Below are 7,343 nucleotides of genomic sequence, written 5' to 3'. Positions count from 1 at the left end.
ACCCGTGTGAGCCCTCAGTGCATCAGAGTCCCTCAGTGTCCCCTGTGCTCCAGGCTGTACGCCCGCGTGTCCTGAGTGCCAGGGCTGTCCAGCCCCGTCCCCTGAGAGCCTGGGCTGTGCACCCGTGTGAGCCCCGAAAGCCAGCGTTGTTCAGCCATGTCCCCTGAGTGTCGGGGCTGTGCAGCCATGTCCCCTGTCCACCACAGTCCCTCCATGTCCCCTGAGTGTCGGGGCTGTGCAGCCATGTCCCCTGTCCACCACAGTCCCTCCACGTCCCCTGAGTGTCGGGGCTGCGCAGCCATGTCCCCTGTCCACCACTGTCCCTCCAATGTCCCCTGTGCTCTGGGGCCGTGCACCCGTATCCCCCACACTACTGTCCATCGCGGCCATACACTCGCGTCCTCTGTGCTCTGGGCTGTACACCCACATCCTCGGGTACCTCGGGGGACCGACATGTCCCTGTGTGCCTCAGGGCCCCCCTGTGTGCCCACACAACTTCTCCATGTCCCCCTGTGGCCCACCATGTCCCCCTGTGCCTCACAGCCTCTCTGTGTCCCCTGTGCCAAAGAGCTGAACCATGTTCCCCTGTGCCCGACGGTCTCTACCTGTGAACTGAGATATATGGCTCAGGGCGTACGGGGTTTAACTCCTTTTTTGCTGTAGAAGTGAACACAAACCTGYTTTCAATATCATGGTAGTGTTGGGTGGATGGTTGGGCTGCACGATCTTGAAGGTCTTTTCCAACCTGGATGATTCCATGTCCCTCTGTGCATCAGGGCTTCTTTAAGGGATCATGTCCCCCATGTGCCTTGGGGCTGAACCGTGTCCCCGTGTGTTCACAGCCCCGCTGTGTCCCCATGTTTGTCAGGGTCCCTCCATGTCCCCATGTCCTTCACTGCCACTCTGTGTTCCTGTGTTTGTCAAGGTACCTCCATTTCCTCATGTCCCTCACAGCCCCGCTGTGTCCCCATGTTTGTCAGGGTCCCTCCATGTCCCCCAGCGGGGCTGGAAATGCCACACAGCCCCACTGTGTCCCTGTATTTCTCAGGGTCCCTCCATGTCCCCATGTACCTCACAGCTCCACTGTGTCCCTGTGTTTCTCAGGGTCCCCCCATGTCCCCATGTCCCCATGTCCCCATGTCCCTGACAGCCCTGCTGTGTCCCAGGTCTGTACCCCCTATGTGGTTCCATGTTCCCAGGTGACTCCCCTGGCTCAGGGCTGTGCTGTGTCCCTGTGTCCCCTCCATGGCCCTGCCAGGTTATCTCCTGTATTTTTCAGCCCTGCCATGTCTCCCTATTCCCCCTTATACCTCAAGTCCCTGGGTCCACTCTGCATCCCCCTTTCTGCCCAGTCACTGCCACCCACCCCAGAGGACCACAAGACCCCTGAGAGTCCATTCACCACCGAGGGGCCAGAGGGTCCCACCCACCATCCCCAGAACCCTCCCAAAGCCATGGTGGCACTCAGTGTTGACCACTGTTGGCATGTGCTGGTGGTGGCCTCTGAGGACGCACAGGGGCTCCATTACAACACCCTCTCTTCTTCACAAATTATGGTTATTCATAATTATGAAATTGTTATTTCATCTTCTTTCCATGCTGCTGCCAGCAAAGATGGGGTCCCACTCCAGACATGTAGCCCCAAACAAGCCAGATACCAAGAGCAGAGGGAAACTCTCCCAGGCARGAGAAAGGAAAGGAAGGGAAATGCCAGTTACCAGGGAATAGATAATAGATGTGCTCAGAGATTTCCAGTACACCAGGTGGAAACAGAGCTAAAACATTCAGCCAGCAACCAGCTGGATGGAGCTACACACTCTCTGTATGTGAAGTAGATGGACTTTTTGAAGAGCAAAAAGGACATTGTATTGAAGGATGTTGTTTTACTCCAGGAAGCAGAAATACTGGATGTTCAGGTAATCCTGTGCTCCTTAAAAACAAATTTTCTGTCTCCTATAAAGAAGTTTAACTCTTTTTTTGCTGTGTAAGTGAACACAAGCCAGTTTTCAATATCACGGCTCTGTCGCTGTGAGACAAAGAGAGTTACAAACCCCAGAATGACTTCACTAGATAGCTCATTGATTTATTGCATTCTTATCATTTCCCCTGGCTTTTCTCTCCTTTCTAAGCCTTATTTACAGCAGCATTTTCAGCCTTCTCTTTCTCAGACAGCCAGTTGTGCAATGGAGCGGCACAGCACGCAATATCTAGGTGAGGCAAAGCAATGAAAAAACACTTTGATGTGTTCTCCATTACTCTCCTGAGACATCATCMGTGCGACTGAGAGTGAGCCAGGGGGTGAATAACATGCCTCAGGAAAGCAGCTGTGTTTATAATTCCCATGGCACGCCTCCACAGGGTGCAGCTCTGGTGCCCTTGTGTCGCAGGACAGGAAGCGGGGMTGGCTTGGACATTTGATGGAGAGTCAAAAAGCTAACCCAGAGCTTTCTCTGCTAGTGAGGGTGTGAAAAATCTTCATACAGTTCGCTGGGAAAAACTACTGAGCAGCTCTGTGCYCTGTCTAGARGGGCATGAGGGCAGTCAAGTGTTTSTGTTGTAGGATTAGGGAAATATGGAGAGAGGTACCCCTTTATGAGCATCTTTGGAGTGCTGTGTAGGATCATTAAATGTAGAAAATCACTGTAAGATTATCAAGTTCAACCAGTAACCCAGCACCACTCTGTTCACCACCAACCCATATCCCCAAGAGCCACATAAGTGTGTTTTTTTAATAGTTCTAGAGATTGTGACATCACCATTTCTCTGGGCAGCCTGTTCAAATCCCCAACCATCCTTTCAGAGAAGAAGCTTTTCCTGATATCCAATCTAAGCAAATATTAGGATCTCCCAGTGTGCCTGGTCCAATAGGACACACCTTTTGTACTGATTGAAGCCGCTCCTGGGGATATGCTGGGTCAGAAATGTGCTCAATGAAAATCTGCCAGAACAGTCCCTGGCCTGGGTTTGGGGTATTGCGTCCCTCATGCTCCCCAGGGGCAGTTCCAGGCAGAGGACAAGATGGGAATGTTCATGGGGCTGCTCCCAGGACATGTCTGGATTCTGTTTGAATGAAGGCCGAGGGATTTTTCCAGCAGGGACCTGTGCCCAGGGGCAGGACTGGGGGACACTGGGGCAGCAGAATGGGGGGCTGAGATCAYCTGAGGAGACCTGGCTAAGGAAAGAGGCTGGAGGGAGGGGTGGTGTGAGGAAAGAAAGGGCTGTGGCCTGTGGATCAGGAAGGCTCTGGAGTGTGGAACAGGGAACTGGGAGCTCTGGGAGAGCAAGGAGTGAGACATGCTCTGGGTCAGTGGGGGAGTGGAGACCTCTGGGGCAGCAGGGCTGGGGTACGAGGGTCTCCCCCCACAGAGAAGGCACAGGAGCCACAAGCCCTGAGCAGGGCTGGAAATGCCAGCTCAGGACTGGCTTCTGGCTTGTCCCTGCCACAGAGCCTGTTCAGACATGGGGCTTTGCCATCGGGGGTGTAGCACAGATGCTTTATCCTTCCAGGGCATTCCATGGCTCCCAAAGCCATCCCGGGGCTGCCTCAGCCCCTGTGCACCCAGCTGGAGCAGGGACATGTGTCTGAGCAGCCTTGGTGATGCACAGCCCTGGGAGGAGCTGCACCAGGGCTGGGCAAGGCTGGACTCACTCATAGCGTGGTGCTGTGGAGCAGGGATGGGCACTCCCAGCAGGATCCTTCTCTCCTGTGCTCACCTGAACTGTCCTGGCCATGCTGCAGCCTGCCAAAAGCAGGKGTTGGGGCAAACAGGGATGTGACARCCAGGAGARGGGCTGSTCATGACAGGAACAGCTGGAYTTCATGCAATGGACTGACCCTWACTGTCCCTTTCTTATCGAGCTYGTCCAWGCTGTCGGGTCTGAAATGSRTTTTCTGKGGTTGCATTCAGCTCTCAGTGTCGGTGGGATGGTGATGGCAGCTTGTGCTTTACCTCAGCTCACCATCCCAGGCTGCATGAATGATAAAACCTCCCAGTTATAAAACTCAGGGATGGGGAGAGGTTTTATTTAAGGCATCTGTATCCGTTCTGCTGGGTTATGGCCCTGCACAGTCCTTTATTTTGCCAGATTCTGGTTTCCTGCTGGCAGCATCCTCAGCAATGCCTCGTACCTGCGCCGTGGTGCATTCACGTTCAGTGTCTGGAACCCTGCAGGCACTGCCTGTGTGTCCTGCTCAGCTCCTGTCTCTGCTGCCCTCTCGTGATGCCTCTGGATCTGCTGGGCTTGGGGGAGGATCTTGCTTCCCCCGTCAACTCTGAGACATGTTAACAGTTTTTGAAAGTTCTTTCTATTTCCAGCAACATTTATAATTCTTGAATTTTACTAAACTTCCCATTCAGTTGTTCCTTGTGTTTGTGTGTCCTCCCCTGCTTACTTCTCTGAAGGGCTCATGCTGGATCACCACGCACAGAAGTTGTGTCCCAGCTGGTCCTTAGCCCAGACAGTTCCTTGGCTGGGAACTGGGTTGTTCTGTTTTGTTTTGTTTGTTTGTTTGTTTGTTTGGGGATTTTTTTTCGTTGTTGTTGGGTTGTTTTTTTTTTTTTTGTTTTGTTTTTTTAATTGTTTTGTTTTGTTTTTCCCAGTAGAAATTAAGAACCTAAAATCTCTCAGTGATTCAACTTTTTCAGCTCCTTTTTTTTTGAGACAAACAGATCTCTGTGTCTGCCATGGGCTGCAGCAGCTCCCTACTCTCCTCTGCCTTGGCCTACAGTGCTGCACTCGGCTTTTCCACCCCTCTTCTGCAATCACTTCATGTGCCATCCAGCTTCCTCCTGTCTCTGGGTCACACCTGACTGCTGTGAGTCATTACAAAACATCCGAGTTCTGCTTTTAGCCAGACCTGAGGAAATAACTTTTGTTCCCAGGAAAACACTGGTTTTCTGTGACACTGTTCAGTGAACAGCCATGTGAGGCTCACCAACTCTGTCATCAWGAGGCATGGAATTAATTGTAATTAAGTCCCAGGCAAGCAAAAGAGATTGGCCAAGGAGGTGGTGAAGACTCCATGTTTGGACATTTTAAAGGCTGGGTTGGACACAGCCCTGAGGAAGCTGGCAGAAGTTTGAAGTTGTTCTGCAGAGTGGATGGTTCTGGAGACCTGGAGGGCAAAGCCTGGGCTGCACAGACAGAACGTGACCTTTTTGGGCTGAACTTCATGGGGAAAGCCCTGATACAACGGAAACACGAACCTGGAGGATGGGAATAGCTCAGAGAAGGGGTTTCAGGTGCCTTTCCCCAAGCAGACTCTTCCCAGCAAGCCTTACTCAGACTTTCCTCAGGATGCCTAAATTAGGGCGGCTGAATCCCAGCCTCAGGGGATGTCTGATAAAACATCCCAGGAAATTCAATAAGCTCAAAATATCATCCACTGGAAGCCCTGCAGTCTGCATTTCCAGCAAGGAGCCACAAGTGGCTTTTTGCAATAAGCCCCCGGGAGCAGACGTGGGTCCAGGGCCAGGTGACCTCGCTCATGGCTCCCTCAGCCTGCTCATGTCTGCAGGCAGCTGCCCCACCCCAAGCTGTCCCTCATTGTGCAACCCCCCCACATCACCAAACTCTTCAAAAAGCCCACACCTGAACTGCCCAGAGCCAGAGCCAGTCCCATGTTCCACGCTCAGAACCACTCAGTAATGCCTTGATCAACAGGGAAATGATGGGAGTATTGGTGAGAAGGGACCACTGGTGATTTCCAGTTCAACCACCCCTTAACCAACCCATTTTCCCGGCATGTTCCAGGGTTTTAGGGACCTCCCAGAAGATATCCCAGTGCTGGGTTCATCTGGTGCCCCATGTCCCAACCAGAGCCCAACCATCTGCCCCAGGTGGAGGGACCCTCTCCCAGTGCTCAACACCAGCACATCAATGTCTGGGTCATGCTATGGCTCCCACCCCACTATCCTTACTGCTTGGACAGTTTTATTTCCCCAATATGGCCAGCAACCCTCAATTTTAAAAATCTGAATTGTAAAACACGCTGTGAAAGTCGGATCTCAGGAGTTTATTCTTACAATGTTACCACTGGAAACCAGCGCTCAGGAGCTTTGCGCTCTTGTTAGGTTGAGAGCTGAGCTACTTTGAACTTCTGAGAAGTGACACTAAATTACAAAATGCGAATAYAGGCACTGAAACATGCCTTGCAACAGTGACAGGTCGGTCAGCACAGCTCAAACCCGGCCCAGGAGGGAAATTCCGATTCCCGCAGTCTTTTCTTGCAGCTCGTCGAAACCATAGYTTCTAAACACAGTCACAAATCAGCAGGAAAAGCTGCCCAGCTCTTGCTGCTGGGCTTTCCTCAACGCCTCTTCTGGCCACTGCTGGCCCCGTGTCACCTGCAGGGGACGGGCTGGCCATGACAGGAACAGCCGCACTTCATGCAATGGACTGACCGTAACTGTCCCTTTTTTTACGGAGCTCGTCCAAGCTRTTGAGTCTGAAATGGATTTTCAGAGTCACTTCAGAGTCCTGGTGTCCCCTGGGAGGGGTGCAGGAGTCCACGTTGCTCCGATGTCCGAGCGCAGGAGCAGCGCAGCCGCTCGCAGCCGGCTCAGCGCTCTGCACGGGAGGAGCCGGCCCAGCAGCTCCTGCAGAAGGCGTGGGGATGGCTCTGGGCTTGTTGTGGCACATCTTCTGGGCTGTGCCCGAGAGCCTGGTGCCCCGAAGCCGAGGAGGAAAGCACTGCTGTGGTCGCTGTGTGCTCCCTGGAGCGGTTCCGCGCGGCCCCGAGCCCGGCAGCTCCTGGGGATGCACAGAGAGGCTTCTCCCTGGGGCTGTGCCCCGCAGCCAGCCCCTCCGGCTCAGGATCCGCCATCAACACCTGGATGAGGATGATGCCAGCGCAGAAGAGCAGCCACCGCTTGACTGGGTCTTTCTCTTGACGTGGCAAATATTTTCTCACGTGGGCTGGGTACAGCACCTTCCTGGCTTTCCTGCTCCACTTTGCTGAGAAGTCTGAAGGTCTCCTGACAGCTTGGGCAGCAAACATCGGCCCAGACAGATTTTCTGAGTTGTTTTTCAGCAAATCTGTGCTGGAGAAAATGTTTTCTCTGGTGTAAGACATCTTGTCCTTAGGAGTCTGCTCCTGTAGCTCTGAAAGCTGGGAGAATTCAATGGAAATACCTCAAAGATTATTTTAATTCAAAAAGCAGATTGCTGAAATAAAACTAAAAAATATTAATAATAACACCAGAGCTTTTAGTCATTCTCATTAAAGCAAAAAATGCAGAGCCCCAGAGCTGAACTCTTGGAGTRATTTATGCGTCTTTCTGGGAAGCCCTTCTTTGATTTCTCCCCCTGCTCCTACCTGTGCTATAAATACTTACTTTGAT

This window comes from Malurus melanocephalus, unplaced genomic scaffold (assembly GCF_030028575.1).
Source record: "Malurus melanocephalus ecotype Western Australia unplaced genomic scaffold, MMel_1.1 scaffold_355, whole genome shotgun sequence".
NCBI lineage: Eukaryota > Metazoa > Chordata > Aves > Passeriformes > Maluridae > Malurus > Malurus melanocephalus.
Note: the sequence above shows the minus strand (reverse complement) of the source record.